The following is an 18674-nucleotide window of genomic DNA, read 5'->3' on the forward strand; positions in this document are numbered from 1 at the left end:
ATATAACCCTAGGCTGACATCAGTCATGCCTGATTGGTGTAGTGATGTCATTGACAGAGTGGTAGAGTAACTGCTCTCATAGAGATTGACATTTCATTGCTCACTGCTCTGCAAACAGATGACCCCGACCTCTGGCTATGCTATAAAATACACTTAGATGTTCTGGAAAATTCCTTCATGTGCCTCACATACTCCTGGGAGAGCAGCAGGAACAGTTAATGGGAGGGGGGTATGTACCTACCCTTGCTTTTCATATACAGCAGGATAAATACAGCATCCATCTTGAGTATTCCCAGAAGTTGTTTCAGGCTTGCAAGATCACCTTACTGTATATCACATAAAAACAGGAAAAAAATGTGTTTTTATCATTATTTTTCAAGATTTTATATGATCTGGTCTCCCAAAACCACAGTCTTAATTGGAGCCACAGCCTTTTAAAATGAGGATGTTATTGATTATAAGCATACATTAAAATGTTAGAATAACCCTCAAATAGTTTTGCTTTTTAACAGCAGAAACACCACACGCCCATAGGGTTAGCTCAGAGCTGGAGACTTGAGTTTGCCAGTTCACTGCAATGTCATTCAGCATCCCTTGTGAACTTTTACAGTATAATGAAAATGCAGGGATGGTGGATCTTGCTTCAATTATATTGTCTCATATAAAAAATCTTTATTCTGTGAACCAATCGATCCATACTAGAAGAGTTCGGGTTGAGTGAATCAGGCAGATATGGCTGTCCTCCTGTTCAGTAAGTATTGCTTACAACACTTTGTTAAGTCACCATGCAACTTACCAATAACCATCCCTGATATTAGCATGAATAAAAGAGATCAATGCTGTGACATGCTGGTTCATAAGAGGACAACATTCACAAGGGTACTGTATGAGTAAAGTGGAGCGACACAGTAAAGTGACTGAAAAGGATGCAGCAGGACAACTATGTTTCTCCAGAGTGGGCTGTGCTCTGCAGTATTCTGTGCAGAATTCCCAGGTAGTGTACCGTTTGGAAGCAAGGCAGTTCACATTTGAGCAGCTATACTGTATTGTGCTGATACTTATTTCACCCCTGTGTTTAGGATGCCATATCCCTTTACTTAGATCTCATGGAGGTCCTTCCAGGTTAGAATATAGCACATACCCTTCAAATCCTCCATTTAATACAATACTATATAGCTCAAACTTATTATACTGTCACTGATATACATAAATCATTACCCCTTTACCCCCCATTCGCTGTAGACTGAGGTGTTTTCCCAAGCACACCTTAAGCAGGATCAGTGCATAGTTGCTGAGATTCTTCCGAGAAACATTTATTGTTGTCTCCCATAGAAATATAGAGTAAAGATGTGGTGATACCTAAACAAAATCATGGTAATTCATAGGTATAATGGTAACACTTCTGAGTTTTCATAATGGTTACTAAACCCAGGCAGAAATTTATTCTACTGTGTATTGTTTTTACCTGTACTGGAAGCTCCAGCAATAACCACCAGAATTATTCCATCCCCCTCACTGAAAATTAAGAAGATTTTACATGCTGAGTTAAAAAGCGTGCTGGGGATTTTTTCCCCGACGGTCCAGACAACAAGCACTACAGTAGTTCTAATTTGTTGGTTTTTTTTCTGGCATAGCGTGTACCAGAAAAAGAACAAAGCGTAGGTTGTGAGTCTTGAGACAATAAAAGAGACCAGCATAGTACAACACATTCATGTTGTTTTTACAAGGAAAGCAATTTACTAGAGCCAAAAGTTCAGCTGAAATTCACATTAATTAAAAGAAATAAAGAAATAAACAGTGCCTGGGTGATTTTTTCAAATTGTCATTTTGGCTTTATTTCCCTTTTTTTTCCTCTTGTAGTATTTAGTGGATACCTTCAAGTCTGAGCATTGTGACAAACCTGGCCTATATTTCTAAAATGCACATTTTGCTACCTGTGAAACCCTGCCATTTTGCTCGGAATGAATTACCTATTTCTAGCGAGTAAAGAGAAACATCGGTATGCCTCTCATCTAAAGGGATATTTGTCAACGCCAGCCTGCTTTTGACAGAGTGCTTAGTAAAAAATTCAAATTGCAGAAAATCCTTCTTAAGCCGACATGCAATTATAAAAGAAAGGCATCACAGGCCCCTCGGATATGACTTGGCAAGGCTGAAAAGTTGACAAACGGATTCCAGTTAGAAAGTAAACATCTCAGCTTTCAGTCCAGCTGTCTCTTACTGAGGGAATGGACAGTTGATGTGAAGTGAAAGGCCCAAAAACACAGCAATGAAATATTGAACTGCAGCAATCTTGTGTGAAGGCCCCTATTGAACAGCAAGGCCTGATGCCAACAAATTACTGGGGTTTACAAATTAAACTTATCTGCCTCACTGAGGAAAACAATACAGCCTGTATTTCCCTTGTTTTTTTAATTTCCCTTAATTGCTTCTGGGGAAGTTCCCACAGATATGCTAAAATTACCTTTTCATTGTGGACGCTTTCATTTCCAAGTGCAATGTTTTCAAACAGGTAGAGCCTACAGCCATAAATAAATACACACTGTGAAGTCTTTGCAGAGACAGGTCTATGAGAAGCGCTGCTTGCCAAAGGTGAACACAAATCACATTTTTATTACTCAAATGAAGTTTTTGTATGTGTCTGCCCAGTCCTCTAGGCATGTCCTTGAAAAAGTAGATGGCATAGTGCCTTTGTGGTTCACAAAATGAATAAATAACCACAACCTGAAATAAGTGCAGATGCATCCTAATTTTACATTGCAGATGAGATAAAACACACATTTACACAGTGATGATGAGAAGTGGCAGCATTGACTGAGTGCTGAAAAGTGGTTTTAAAGCGTTACAGCTTTTGTTTTGTGAAATGTAGATCCACAACAGAATTCATATTAAAACATTTAGGGGAAAACATTAGGTCAAATGAACGCCAATTCTTTTGTCCTCAACTGTGTTGGTTAAAGTTGATTAATAGGCTTCTTCTCTTGTTAATGATGTTGGATAACAGATTTCATGATAAAGAAGCACAAGAAAGGCATTTGATTTCAGGATAATAAATAGTGAAGCTTTAGTAAAGAACCCTGCTTTTGATGGAAAACATTAAAAAGAATAGCAAACAGCACACACAAAATCACTAATAAGTAATTTACAATTCATACAAACATGTACAATACACATTGTTGAATTAAAACACAATTTAAAAATGTGCAACGATCTGCTGCTGACTGTAATTCCATCATAACACCACAAACCAATTATGATGATAGGAAGGGACATTTTTGTCCTGTTTTATACATTACCAGCTGAGGCCTAGACAACAGATCCACACAAAATGAGCAAAGGTTAACTTTAGGAAGGATACATTTCAATACACGCTGACATTCTACAGGTGGCTGCCGCCAAATATACTGTAAATGTTTGAAAAGCCAGACATAAATGAATTCTCCTTTTTTGAGTAATTCTATTCTCACCATGGGTTCAACTGAAGTAAGAAGCATCACTTTTCCTGACAGCTGATTCCTGATGTGTTTCACAAATACCCAGAATGCATTTTGCAGCAGGGCAAGATGTTTGTTATTGATTCAGTAGAAAGAGCTCAGCCAATCCAGTATTTAAGACTCTTAATGAAGACATTCCACAAAGAAACTCCTACATTTTTCAGGTATAAGGCTTATGAACAGTGGTGCTCTGGCCCAAACAAAGATCCCATATTGCCTTTCCAGAAGTGGTTAACAGAAGGGGCAATAAATATCTCAGCCTCTGAGATTGCAGTTAGTATACTGAATGAATTCTGTTTGCTGGAGGTAAGTGTCCATGTGTCAACTTAAAGTCTATACTTGGTTTACAGCCCAGAAGCATTTACTTACCAAAGAAATAAGCTTTTGTTTATGGTAAACACCCCATATTCAAATAGTTGGTTTCAAATATTTATTTAGTCTTTTACAGAAAACACCAAGAGCTGCACTACATACATGAATTGTATGCTTTACAAACATTTAAAAGTTCTGGATTTTTTTCTACAGGCATTTGTTTCTGAAACCTGAATATAGAGCACTATTTTTTCTCAAGCCACATGGCCCAATACATTCTTAATCAGTACCTCACAGAGTAAAAATAGACAGCTAAAGAAAAACTGGCATCTCTTGGGTGTTTTGGTTTCTTCATAGCATTAATGCATCTTCTGTAGCAGATTTTGGTGCAGGAGATACCAATTGAGGTTGAAGTTGAAATAAGTTCAAATATTTAAAACAATGAAGACCATTTGCTGGCACAGTAGCATCCTGCTGAATATTTCAGAAACTATTTACAATCCCATCTGTTACCCAAGATAGTTGGATTAAAATATCAAACTGTCAGAAATACTTCATCTAACTCTAATTGTCAAGGGAGGCCAAGACCTTTAAACAGTGAGCCTTGAATGTTAATGCCCTCAGCATGTTTTTAGCTTTTTTTCTGTGAAAATTGATCAGAATGATTTTCATTGTAAAAAAAAAAACTGCTATATTAGGATGATACATTAATATCCTTTTAGCTCTCTTTGTGCTAAATGCACAAATAAAAGGGAGATTAATTTAAAGATATACTATACAGTGATGGCTAATTACAAATAATAGACTTTCCTCTTACTTTGGATTCATCTGATGTAATGAAACAATTCAAATAAATATTGTTCTAATTTGCTCTAAATTATACTGTATATGTATGATTCACAGTATAATGTAAATGTACAAATTATCTATTTATCACACATTAAATATATAAAACACCATAATTTGATATAAATATATCTGTATTTGATTTTTATGGTAACCTGAGCTAAATATGCTAAATATTAGCATTTTAAAATCCAAGATATTCAAACTAATGTCTCATTATCCACACAGAAGAGAAAGCACACATTGTGGATATCCTAGATGATGAATTTTAATTAATTTTGAAAGCACAGGATCATTCAAGGATACATTTTCAATCTTTCTATTTTTTTTATTAGTTAGTTTCAAAGAAGAACACTTTATTTGGGGTCTGTTTTTCTCTCTGGACTAACTGAGACATGCTGGCCATCTAAATAATTTGATATGGGAAGGGCAGTTGCCAAAAGGGAAAATAAAGGCATTTTTATGTTAACAGAGTGCTTAGGCTTTGCCTTTAAGCACTTTTGAGGACTGTTAAATTTTAGTTTTCCTTTAAGTTGTTTTCTGTGCTTTGTTATATCTTTCATTTGGGCCTGATAAAAAAGAAAAGATAAGAAGATAAGAAAAGACCACATAATTCATCAGGACACTTTGGAATAGAACAAAATGTTAAAACTACCCTTGAAAGATTTTAAGTTGTTAATTCAGTATTATGTCTTTTCCTAGATGCAAATGTGCAATTAACATCATTGCAACAATTTGGGCTATGGAACAAAGTAAACAGTGTATCAATATCACACCTTGATTACAAATGAACATTAAACACCAATATTAAAATACTCAGCAAAGGTCTAATGCTGTATTTACACAATAATGACTTACAATTTAGGGGCAGTTTTAAAATCTCATTCTGTCTCTGATCATGGTGTCAGACGGACACCCTAAAAAACTGCTTAATTTTTCTCAAATTCTTTTCATTCAAAAGTCATTCAAAAGATTATTACAAGAAAAGAGAATGAGAAGAGATTCCCTTCATCCATTTTCTAACTGCATCTTCCAATAGAGGGTTGTGCTGTAGCCTCAGGCACAAGTCAGGCACACATACAGTACCATACCAGGGTCAATTTTTCCAGAGGCCAATCAACCTACCAGTATGTCTTTGAACTGTGGGAGGAAACAGGAGCACCTGGAAGAAACCCACACAAACACAGGGAGGACATACAAACTCCACAGATAACACCACAGGAATTGTACCTAGAACTCCAGCACCACAAGGCCGTAATGCTAACTGCTGCATCAGGGTGCTACCTGGCAAGCCGTACCTTTCATACATATCAAACAACTGTTGAAATTAAATGTGCAATCTAATATATTCATATCAATTTGTAAACTGCAGGGCAGAAATGAATTTCAAACGGGCTCTGGGTTTATTGATCAGCATCACCTGCAAACTCTGCTTGAAAGACTGATAAGACACTGGCTGTGATGTTAAAAATGAAACGCATCTTGCCTTTTTTTTAAATTAGCAGTGATTTGAACAGGGAAAAAAATTGGCCACATACTGTACAGTATCATGTTAAAAGGAGATTGCCTGACGAAACCATAAAAATTAAATTAAAACATTTAGAACACTATTTTTAAAAGCTTAGTTATAAAAAGAGAATTACAATTTTCTATAGTTACAGCAATTTAAAGATACATTATACATTTAAAGAATATATTAATGATTAAGAATTAAATCAGTACAGTAAATTATTTACTGCTACTACTGTTTCTTGATGTCTGGAATCTATTAGTTTTGGCAATTGCATCACATTCTGAAGCAAGTGGCAACTCTAAGTATAGAGTCAAGGTGTGTGTTAGACACTTGAAAACTAAATTTTCATCTACATTTATTTCATTGCAGAAAAGAGCTGTTCAAAGACATATGTTGGCCAAGACAAGGAGAGACGTTTTGAAGCAAAATGTGCTACAAATTGGAAATAAGTTGCAATATCAAGACTTGAGAACGTCCTTCAAAACATCACAGCCACCTGTTCTGTACAAACAAACATGTCAGTTTCCATTCACTTTGGCAAATAAATATGAATTACTTCACTTATCCTCACCACATTCTTTATTTTCTTTTTTCAGTCACATAATTACAGGGGGGTTATTACAATGTTCAAGAATACCTTTAAAAAAACGAAAGAAAAACCCTCCAAATACAGCTTCGGTGAGCATAATGGTGGCGTTTTAATTGCTAAGGTTATTCCAAAATTTGGAGGAGGTGTTTAGAGAAGTGTGTACAGCTGTCACAGCATTTACACTTTTTTCCACTCCAGTTTTCTTACAAAGACATGCCCCCGTATACCTAGATTTGTAACATCACCCACAGGCACCCTGTGATTGGACCGAGGTAGAGAGTTGGAGGCAGCTCTGTTTACGGCAGTGATGTGTTACCATAACATCATCAAAGGCACCTACTTTGCGTGTGAACTATGCGGCACAGACAAGCTGCAAACTGAACGATAACTGAGGATCTGACTGTATCTGCTACACAGGTTACACAAATAAGCTTGACGGGCCAGGTATGGCACCCAGGCCATTTGTTTGCAGCCCCTGGCTTCCTGTGTACAATGAGCAGTACAGTCTCCATGGTGTGTCCAGGGGGTGTTGAGGGTTCCTATAACCCACTGAATATTAAAACATTTTTTATTTAGGCCTTTACAAACAAATCAAGGGCCTTCCTGGTAGGTAGTCTTAAGGACTGTCCTTACAGTCCTAGAAGAGTCTTACAGAGAAGACTCAAATCAATTCAGCCTAGGCAAGCAGCTGTTAAGAAGAGAATAAAAGGAGTGCAAGGCACTTTAAGGACTAAAAACCAGACATGGTGTATATGAAAAGTGGCTCAAAACTAACAATCTTGCTCTCCGTTGCTTATGATTTGAGGTTTTGAGTCGCTAGCAAATGCCTGAGCATGATGAGCTAGATAAATGTCCATCTTTAATGCAAGACAGGCTTTAAACATCAAATGAAGGTGTAATGGTTTTCAGTTCACGATGGATATCAGATAATCTCCTTTATTGTGAGGTTTAGAAAAAAACCTCATATCTAGGTTTTTTATCTGAACACCAAATTGATTATTTTATGCCTTAGGATGCAAGTTTAAAATTCTGAAGATTTAAGGCCTGGGGAAATTGTACTTAAATGTTATTTGACTTTCCTAATATACAGAAATTACTCCATTTTTTTCTTGAAAGATAAAAAATAAGCCTGAGGAAAAGTCTGAAGCCGACAAGACCCCAGTTCAGTACTAAAAGCAAGTCCAATATGTTTCTGGGGTTTTATCACTGTGATGGCGGCTTTATTACTAGTGGTGTACCTGGGAATAGATTGGAGGAGTTTACAGGGGGGAAACCAGAAGCAAATTGAAAATGTCAAAAGATCTTGCAGACAAGGGCTTGAGGAGATTTTAGGAAGAGATTGGCTCCACAGGGGGAAATGAAAGAGAAGGCTGGGATTCTCATTCCAATAAAGTGATTGTTTCTCTCAGATAGCAGGTAGTTCCATGGCCAATAGCCCCTAAGCACAGACAGAGACTGAATTCTTGTGAACAGTGGCCAATAAACAAAAGCTGGCCAGTGGGGACTAGCACGCCATGAATTCTATGAATATAAATTGTAAGAAGGCTTGAAAAAGGAAAGATACAGCAAAACTTGAATTAAAAAGTGCTTGATCCATATTAATTTCCAGGCAAACTGTAAGTAAAATGTCACGATTTTGACATTAAAATATCATTTTGAAGCAGTATACTGTAGGAGAACTCTGGTTGTGTACACCTTTAAAAGTTTTTTTAAAGTAATATTTTCACAATGTTATCAAGGCAATGTTACTCATTACTTTATGAGTTATCAAGCTTTCACATTACAGTGGAGAGCAAAGACGATCATGAAAAATTCATTCATAATTGTCTGAACACTCAAGATAAGATCTATTATTTGAGTACAAGGTAAGTCGTTTCTTTCTCTCAAGAAGGTCAAAGACAGAATCTTACTTTGCTACTCCTGTCATTAATCATTCCCACATAGGGCTCAGCCCATCTTTAGAAGGTTCAGGAACAGCTGACAAGGATTTGCCTACTGTCTGCAAGTAATTGAAAAATGCTTAGCAAAAGTAAATTTTGGCAAAAACATATGCTGATTCACACAAATCTAGGTGGGTTCCTACTTAAGTAAAATTCTGGAACAGCAAAAATACTGGTACACAGATGAAGTGTAAATTGCTCTATTTTTTAAATCCCAAGAGGCGTACAGAACTCATGGTAAATTCAGCTACCTAACTGTTGAGTTCTACACAAAAACTTCTCTTTAAGATATAAACTTAAAGGTCCTGAATACTGACTTAAGAGACCCGTTGTCATAAGTGGCATCCTCAATTTAGAATTTATTTTCTAAAAATACAGTACCTCCACACATATCTTCAGAGCTGCAGAAGTACATATTCACATGCTGAGTTATAATGTAGTTGATAGTCACTTTGTGGGGCAACATGTTTAACAGAAAAAATATTATTGTCCAATATGTATAGCTTTACATTTTTCAAACTTAAAATACAGGCAATTGCATTGTTAGAGACAACTATATACGTGTCATATCTGAGGAATCCTAGGCTAACCTTTCCTAGAAAAAAAATGCTACTGTTTCAGATCCTTGCATCTTTAAAATATACAGTAGTACACAACATTAAAACTGCCAAATGCTGTGGTACTGCAACATGAAGGAGCTCTGAGCATTCCCATTGCATTTCAGTACTTCCCTCTGGCTACTTCTGTAAGCATTCTTCATGTTGTGTTACTTTATTTCAACTCAGTACTTCTTTTAATTTCTGCCCGTCACCATGGTTACACTTCTATCACTGTCAGAGCGGGGGCACAGTGCTGAAATTCCACACTGTCCCTCAGCTTGTAAAATATTGATTCTTTTTCTGACAACCTTCAACAGACAGGGGTCATGTCCCAGGGACGCATGAACAAATTTCAGACTGGGGGTGCAGAGTATATTGGCTGGTGGGGTGGGGAGGAGAGGGTCAGCTTTGTGTAACGTGTAAATATACCGAATGGCCCTTTTTTCATCACACCACCATGCAACACAAGCATGAAAATGGCCGGCTCTGTTGCTAATCAGATATTAGATAGAACTCAGTCATTGAATGCCTTGTTAAATTAGTAAAAGAAAAATAAAAAGACCACATTTTGTTAGCTTTAGACATTAGTTTTGAAGTATACTCCCAACACGAATAAGAACATTAAAAATAATTTAAATTCCATGTGCACAACACACACTTAGATCCACTGCTTGTTAGGAGTTGACAAGAGAACACTGTCACTACAATACATTTGATTTTTTACACATTGGTGGAAGGCACAGACTGCTGAACAGGAAGCATGAAGAATGCTAATCTAGTCATGACACTGTTCTTTTACTTATCTTAATTTAAGTGCAGTACATTATGCATTCTTAAGAAAGAAAGCAGTGAGTTTGAAGAAAAACGAGACTCAGCAACTTACTAACTTCCAATTTGGACATTTGTCATAAGCATATGGAGGCGTCTGTTTAAAAAATGTACACATGGATAGCCATGAAACCCTGCAGTTAGAAGAATGCTCTAAAACAGACTTGTAGCACAAACAAGGCCCTCAACTCACCAGCGATTCGGTTCTTTGCGTGATAGAATGTTTTTCCAACACTTGGCAGCAAGTGTGCCGAGGCCTCAGCATCCAATAAATTCAATTCAAAGTTTTCAAGCAGGTTCCTGTGAAATTCATCACAGAGGGAGCGCCAGCAATCTCCAGCAGATGCTTTTTTGTTGTTAGAGTGCCAGGTCCTCTGTATTTACAGGGAGAGGTTTAAAATGTCTTTTCTCTTTCCAAGCTGAAAACACTTGGCTTTATCTCTGATAATCATAATGCAATAGCACATTATGTGAAAGTGAAAAATGATAACAGTAATGTGCAAAAGAAAATGAAGAAAATAATTTTCTTTGAGAATACCAATTCTTTGTTTTGTTTAATTGTTATAAAATTGTAAACTGTTTAAAAATATATACTGTATTTTGGCTCACCTTCCTAACCGCTGACAGGATACAGCCAAGAAACAAATCTTATTAGAGAACCAGAGGAGGCCAGGGTAAAATTTAACTTTTCACTCTGCAAACACTATTAGCATGAACATGCAAAACACAGAACAGCCTCAGGATTGTCAGGTAGTATGAGATGTGGTTGTAAGGTCTTTTGTGTGTTTGTCCTTCTGTCTCTCTGTCTGTCTCAATCTAGCACCAACTGTTTGACCTCTGAGGGAAACCAATTATAAATAATTACAAAGAAGAAACAGTGGAACACAATTGCTTTGACACAACAGCATAGCCTGTTAAGATGAAAGGCAAGAGACAGTGGCTGGCTAGTTTTTAATAGAAACAGAAGGCTACATCCAAAATGTTCCCACTTCTGCTGACGTATGTATACATTTCTCCAGTGGTGCAGTGCACTCCTTCTACTACAGACTCAACCCCCCCCCAGCCCCCCCCCACCAACAACCAGCCATTCACCCACAGTAAGTGCACACAAGCTCCTGCACACACACACACTATTTACTCTCTTCGCAAAATTAAAGCCACAACAACGCAGGACTAAAAACACCACAAGGCAACAGCCAAAACAATACACAACTTGCGATGCCTACAAATGGTTCACTTGCTTATTCCTTGACCTCTGTATGCAAAACAAACCACAGGCAAGCAGGCAGTCAACTTCGAGTCCAGCAGACAACATTATTTCACCAGCTGATAGCAACATCGACGCAAAATAAATTTGAAAGAATATCTTTGCCCCAAATTGAAGCACTTCCATTTATCTATCTCACATTCGGCTGCCAACTACTAGGCCCTCAAGGCTCACTTGTAAAAATGACAATTAAATCGCCGGAATTGCTAAACAAAAGATCATCCTTTTAAATATTATATATTGTAATGTTAGGCAACATTTGATAATAAATATTACAAAAATAAGTAATAGTAAGGATTTGCCACTGAAAAAGACTTAATTTAACATTAAATGATAGCACCAAAAAAGTCTTTGCAATTACACTTGTCATAATATTGTCCATATTTATACCAACAATCACCATTTTCACTGTTGAAATGGTGAAAACTGGAAGGATGGATGTAAATACATAGGCTAATCCACAGAGCAAACCCGAACCTGGTTTTGACATAAACATGTACTGTACAAACACCTTCTCCAAATAAGGCAGCAGGTGCACATGCCCTGTGGAGTAACCCCCTTAGACCCTTCTGGAAAGCAGCCGAAGGTGCATACGGCTGCAGCTACTGCAGCTAGCTTCTTTGTGTCAGTGCCATTCCGAGACAACACTTTGAGTCTTGAGTCAACCCTCACCAGCTGAGAAACTGTAAATGCTTTTGACACAAAAACAAGTTAATCACGGTTTAATGTTTGTTTTGAAAGGTTGTATTAATGGCTGTATAGCAGGTTAGTATCTGAAATTATTAAATGATTTATTGAATGTGACATGAAGATTTTTTTTCTTTTTCCTTTTTATGCCACTTTCCCTAGGACTTTGACGTTCCTCTGCATATTTGTCTTGCTCCCCTGTTACCATCCCAGCTACACCCTTGCAGCATGGTGTTTTGTCTCCATGCTGCACCTATTCAGGATCTACAGAACTACTGAAACAAAATCAGTGTCAGTGCTTCTCAACAGAATCTCAACTTGAGGGGAGGCAGAATGGAAAGTGGCCAGGGCTGGGAGGTGGAGGGCAGTTTGTCCGAAATGAATTTGTACAGTAGTAAATTGATGCCCCCTTCCCACCAGTTTTGACAGGAACCCAGCATCATTTTCCACATTGTCGCACAGAATCGATCTGCCAATAATCCGACAGCCGGGAAACTGTGATACTGAGGCCTTCACCATCTCTTTGGCCTCTGCAGGGGCTGCGCTGCCCACAGAGGAACCCTCTGGCGAGAGCAGCTGTCTGGGTTACATAACTGCTGAGTCCCGACCAAAGCAATGAACGAAGCAGGGGGCTGGATTTCTGTGCTGTGTGGGAGGTCGTGTTTGTTTTGAGGGTTTTTTTTCCAACCATCGTAAGCCTCTGATAAGTAGTAACAGTTCGGCATAAGAAGATACAGAAGCCCCATTACTTAAATATGAAAAGCAATAAAAACAACATGAAGGAAAACAGAAGTGTACACGTTGAAGATCTGTTTGGGTTTGGAAGTGAATAGGCAACAGTGAAGATTTTCATATATAATACACAACAGGCCAGTTCTACCCTAATCTATGACCATTTTTGTCCTGAGAAATCAGTGTATGGGAGTGCTGTGAATGGAATGTGGGATAGGGAAGTCAATGTCATAGGACTAATTTACTGTGGACACCCTGCTGTTATCTCAGCTGAGACAATAAAAGGAAGAGCAGTTAATATGGTCACTTTAGAGAAGGCTTTTCAGTTCAAATTCTCAAGGCAAGATGAAGTGCAATATTGCCACCTGGTGGCAGGGCAGAGTGTGTGTTTTTCTCCATCTTTCTCCCCTTTATCTGGGTGGCATTGGAAGGACGGAAAGTAGCACCTTGTAAGTAAATGGAAGATATAAAAAGAAATTAGATGATCATTAACTATTAGGGAAATGTGAGAACAAGTTTATACCTCTTAAGAGGTATTTTGCAACATAAATATACAGTGCCTGCATGCTTCTGTGCTTGTGGGAGATGGAATGGTGTCTATATGTAATATAAAGTGCCTTGCAAATTAATTCATAACTCGTTAATATTTAAAGTTTAAATATACATTGTGTACAGTATATATTGTTTCAAATTAAACACTTACAAAAGAAGAAGGTTGAATACCAGCAAAGATATACAATGTGAAATTTACAGATGGCCTTGTAATCCACTAGGAGATTATACTTCTCTAATTTCTTCCAGATACAATTGTTCCAGTTCTGACTGAACATTGGGGATAGTTGATGGACTGAAATCGTCAAGTCTCACCATACAATTTCTATTAGATCCTATTTTACTGAATGTAAGTCAGGACTTGGGTTGGGCCACTCAAGGACATTCACTCTCTTCTTGACAAAACACTTTAGTGTGGTTTTGGTTTCTCATGCTTCATGTCATTATCTTGTTGAAGTGTGACTTTATACAGGTTTACAGGTTGAATTTATACACAAATGCAGGTTTGAGTCTCTTTAAGTAGTTTTACCATCAACGTTGTGAAAACGCAAGAATGAATTGATATTCATTCTCATACAAGTCCTTAATGCACACCCTGGAAGATGTTTCTAATAATACATGCAGTAAGTAGAGAAACCTGCAATGTTCAAAGGGAAACAAAGTTGCAAAGCTGCCTCTTAAGTTTGATGGACATTCAACACAAACCCATGTGTTGCCTGGAGAACACACAACAGACATACTGTAAATGTTTAAAAAATCAAAGATTTTTTGGTAATTAAATAGTTCACGTAACAATACAATGCTTTAATATCAGCATCAAGGTCTAGGTTATGTCTAGATCGAAGCACTGTGCTAATGCTTGGGATTAATTGTATCCTGGGCTGGATTTCAGACTTTCTCTGATTTCTTTCCATGGTTCAAAGAATGTTGCTTAAGTTAGGCAGGTTAGGCTCCAGATCAGCCTGATCTCCTAAGCACTGTACTGTACTGTATGTCTTGATCAAGAGTTCTAAAACAGTACAGCAGCCTCTGGTATTCCGTCAGCTCTGACCTTAATTAACTGAACTAACTGTTTAGGGAAGAAGTTACTTCATATTAATTCATCTGTTCTTTTTTGTCTTTTTTGCTTTAAAGAACCTGTAAAGCCTGCAGCCTGGCCATCTGTGGTCCTGAATATGGTTGTGTAACCGTTCCCATTTGTTATCTGTTGTTATCTATGTTGTTCTAGAAAAAAAAGTGAATTCAGATCTTTTGTTTTGACCTTGTTCTGGATATTGACTTTACTACGCAATTTAATTGTGGTTTTTTTTATTCTATTGACATTTTGCACATTCCATGAAAGGTCCAAATTACCAAATGTTTCAGATACAGTAACTTGCAGAATTAATGATGACTGTTTAGCATCAAGAAATTGTTGTGTTTTCATCCTTTAATTTTTCTAAATATAGGGTTGCAAGGGGAGCCGGCAAGCAAATGGCACAAGATAAGATACACCGTGGCCAGGACACCAGTTCGTCACAGGGCAGACACACAGACACAAACCCTCACACCAATTGCAAATACACCCAGAAGCCAATTAACCTACCTGTATGTCTTTCGGAGGAAACCAGAGCTCCCACAGGAAACTCACACAAACTCCACATGATAGCATCCCAAGTCTGGAATTGGACCAAAGGCCCAGAACAGCTAGGCAGCAATGCTAACCACTGCGCCATCATGCTGTCTTTGTGTTTTTAATTTCTGTCATAACAATTGCAGGCTAATGCCCACCATTCAGTTGTTATTTAATGTACAGATCATTACTCTTCATTGTGACCGATTTACTGTAAATATTGTTAATCTAGTTATCAGCTTTGTTTTGGGTTAGTGGGCCTCAGGGCTCATGGAGAGCTTCACAAATCGCCCTAAGCTTACTGCAGATTGCCCATAACTGTCATAGAGCAGCAGGTATCTTCTTAAAATTAATTTGTTGGAAATGCAGTTTCCAAGCAACAAGCATTCTTTCTTTTCAGGCTAAGATTTGTTATGATGATGTATATTTACCAGTCTTTTTCTGTTTTTACAAATGTTCATAAGAGTACCAGTACAATACATGATGAATAATCTACGCAAAAGGACATCCCTATAATTAATCAGAGAACTGAACTGGCATATAAATCAGAAGACTTTTTTGCATCTTAGATGCCTTAAATGTGGAAAAACATAAAAGAGTTATAGTCACACAGAGATTACAAGGTTTTTCCTAAAACCCATAAATGTATTGATTCAAGGTTGTCTGAAAAAAACAGAAACACTAAGTATGGATGCTGCTCTCTGTCTTTCTCTTGTCTTATGGGCACATTGTTCTACCCGTCACTGAAAGTTACTGCACTTAAAAAACAACTGACACTGCTGTTATGGAGAGTGAGAAACCAGCTGTATTAGTTGTCTCTTGAAAGAGGAGGTTAAACTGGCAACACTGGAGCAGTTGGTGTACTTGGTGTACTGTTCAGGAGAAGGAGAGTGATACAGAGAAGCTTATGATATTTCCTGTATAATCTTTTCCTTCTTTAATGTTCTGCCAGGTAATGCTGGGCTCAGAGGTAAGAATGCCTGCAGAGTTGATAAAAACAGATACTTTTGCATTCCATATGTGATTTCTTTATACGCTTATGTATTCCTCTGAGTGATTGACCTTGCTGTTGTCTGGAACAACCTGGCACAAGTTTCAGAAAACCTTTTCAGAAAAAAAACTGGCATCACTCTCAGATGTTACTGGGAAGGTAGCTTAGTTGTCCAACACAGTTTTATCTGAAGGCGCTAAGACCTCTGCACTTTTATATTGAGACATATTTCATGCCATTTCTCTTAAAGGGTCCTGCTTCCTTAACCTGTCTGAACTTGAAGGCAGTAAAATCAAAAGTAATTAAAAAAAATCAATTTTATTTTCTTTCATCAGGCAAAGACCATGTTTTCCCATGATGTCTCCAAAGCCAATCCACACTTACTCCAATCTTAGCATTAAAATCATAAATAGGATTGTTATCTTTCTCTTTCTGCGGGTCCAAAAAGTTGGTGATCGATAGTGGAGTACCACTTTGGTTCCTTTTACTTGTAGTTGGTGGGGGTACAGCACTGTATGATATTCAACCTTATTTTCTAGGTTTTAGTTCTGAACAAAGCAATGGTTTTCGCTAAGCCTGCTGGTTCCCAGCTGATGAGGGCTTGGTGTGTTTCTTTTGAGACCGTGAGGGCCTCTCCTTCTGTATGAGGGTCATTGTCCTCCTCCTGAACTGAGTAGATTACCACCTCATCATCTCACCATCTAACCATCTCATACAGTCCAACCTGTGATGTTGATTCACATTGATTCTCAGCTCCTTTGCTATCTGGGCTGCTCTGCCTGCTTTGTACTTTGTCTTGATTTTCCAAGTCCCAATTCTGGTAATTTCATTGGTAGTTAGAAGGGGCATTAGCTGTTCCCTACTGTATTTGCTTCATAGTTCTACCCATGTGGGGTCACATTTTGAATTAACTGCTTCCTCAGTCACTCTGCAAAGTGATAGTGACTATGTATGCCTGATGAGCAAAAACCAGCCCTAGCAGGGTGGACATCTGAGGAGGCTTCAGTGAGAGATTGACCTGTATTGTCTTTTCTCATTTCTCACTCATGTACTCCCACCCCCTTTCACAGTAATATACCTTGTCTGAAGTTCAGAGACTAACATTCACAGAACAGGGAAAGTGGGGAGGTTATTATTTGTCGGACTGCATCATGTGTGTTTGTTCTTTGTGTAACATGTTTTTTATTTAAGATCCTGTATATTTGTTGTTTTTTTTTCTAAAATATACTCCACGTCTTAAAGAGACATTATTGCTTCTTTTTTGTTACTCTTATTTGGAAATGGAGTTAGAACAGATAATTTCCTGGTTACAAGCTTTATCTAAGTCACTAATCTACTTCTTAATATAAGTATCAGGTCCTCCAGGGAGGCTTGGATACCACTGATCTAAATCTTAAAGCCCTCACTATAGGGCCTTTGATTGCAAAATACCTTAATTTATTCATACATATTCACTTAGCTGATGCCCTAATGCAAACTGACACACATAGCGAATTGTATTGTCCTTACATAATACATATGAAATTTGAAGTAACAGTCATGAATATGTATTTGCACTAAAATGTATGTGGGTTTTTTTATGAAACAATTATCATTCTAAAATCACCTGGCAACATTGGAGTTAAGGGTGTGAGTCTTAACTTCCTTTTAAAGTAATATTGCCAGGTTCAGATTCTCAGATTTGCCTTTTCTTATTTTAGATTTCTGACTTCAACACCCAGCCATTTTAGTGCAGACTGCCCTGCAGGGCACAAAGTGACCAGACAACCGCCTCTATTGCCAGGTCACGTTGAGTGATGCTTCCAGTACATCGTTATACTGTATGTTTCCAAATACTATCCTCTCCAGTTACAAATAATAAAAGAGATACTAGAGAATAAGTGGCCTAGATCTGAAGTTGCCAGTCTTTTCTAATTGAGCTTATGTGTGCTCACAGTTTCTGAAAGTCACAGAGGAAGAGATTTGAGAAAGAAATGCATCACCTTAAATCAGCCCATGCAAGGAGGAAAATAAAATCAGAAGGTCCTCACTCTGCTGTCTGATTTAGTAGGCCAACCAATGAAATAAATCACATTACATAACCAACTCTGTAATACTGCAAGCTGCATAATTTCTCTAAGCCATAAATTCTATGTGCTGGGTTTATGACGACGAGATTAGAAAAAAAAAGGTAATGAATGAGGGAAACGATTCATCATGAGACCAAAACCCATGCATACATGCAAACCAGACACACTCCCCTCCCCCTGTTCTTTAAAATCTTGATCTGAGACTCTGTGGAGTGCAACATACTATGATTAAAATGAGTAAAACCTATCTACTTAGAAAATGACAACAGCAAACAGATTAGGCATTCTGAGAACAGGAAAAAATACACACAAATCCTTGCTAGCTAAGTATATAAACTCCTGCTTTAAATAATCATTTGGGAATTTTTCACAACAGCCAAAAACGTCTATGATATAACTGCAATATAAGATATCCTCTGGAGTGACCATAGAGACCAATAGATCTTGGATTTTTTCCTCTCTACATGATAGACAACTGCAAACAATACTATAAAAGACAATGGCTACCAGGGATAGCAGACTTACCAAAAACACTGGATATTATTTAACCAAATACTTTAAAGGATATATATCAGAGAACTTGACATAACTACTGTATAGCAACCCCTCAAATGTGGCCGGTCAGGTTAAGCACAAAAAGGGA

Source organism: Lepisosteus oculatus, chromosome 9 (assembly GCF_040954835.1).
Source record: "Lepisosteus oculatus isolate fLepOcu1 chromosome 9, fLepOcu1.hap2, whole genome shotgun sequence".
NCBI classification, from domain to species: domain Eukaryota; kingdom Metazoa; phylum Chordata; class Actinopteri; order Semionotiformes; family Lepisosteidae; genus Lepisosteus; species Lepisosteus oculatus.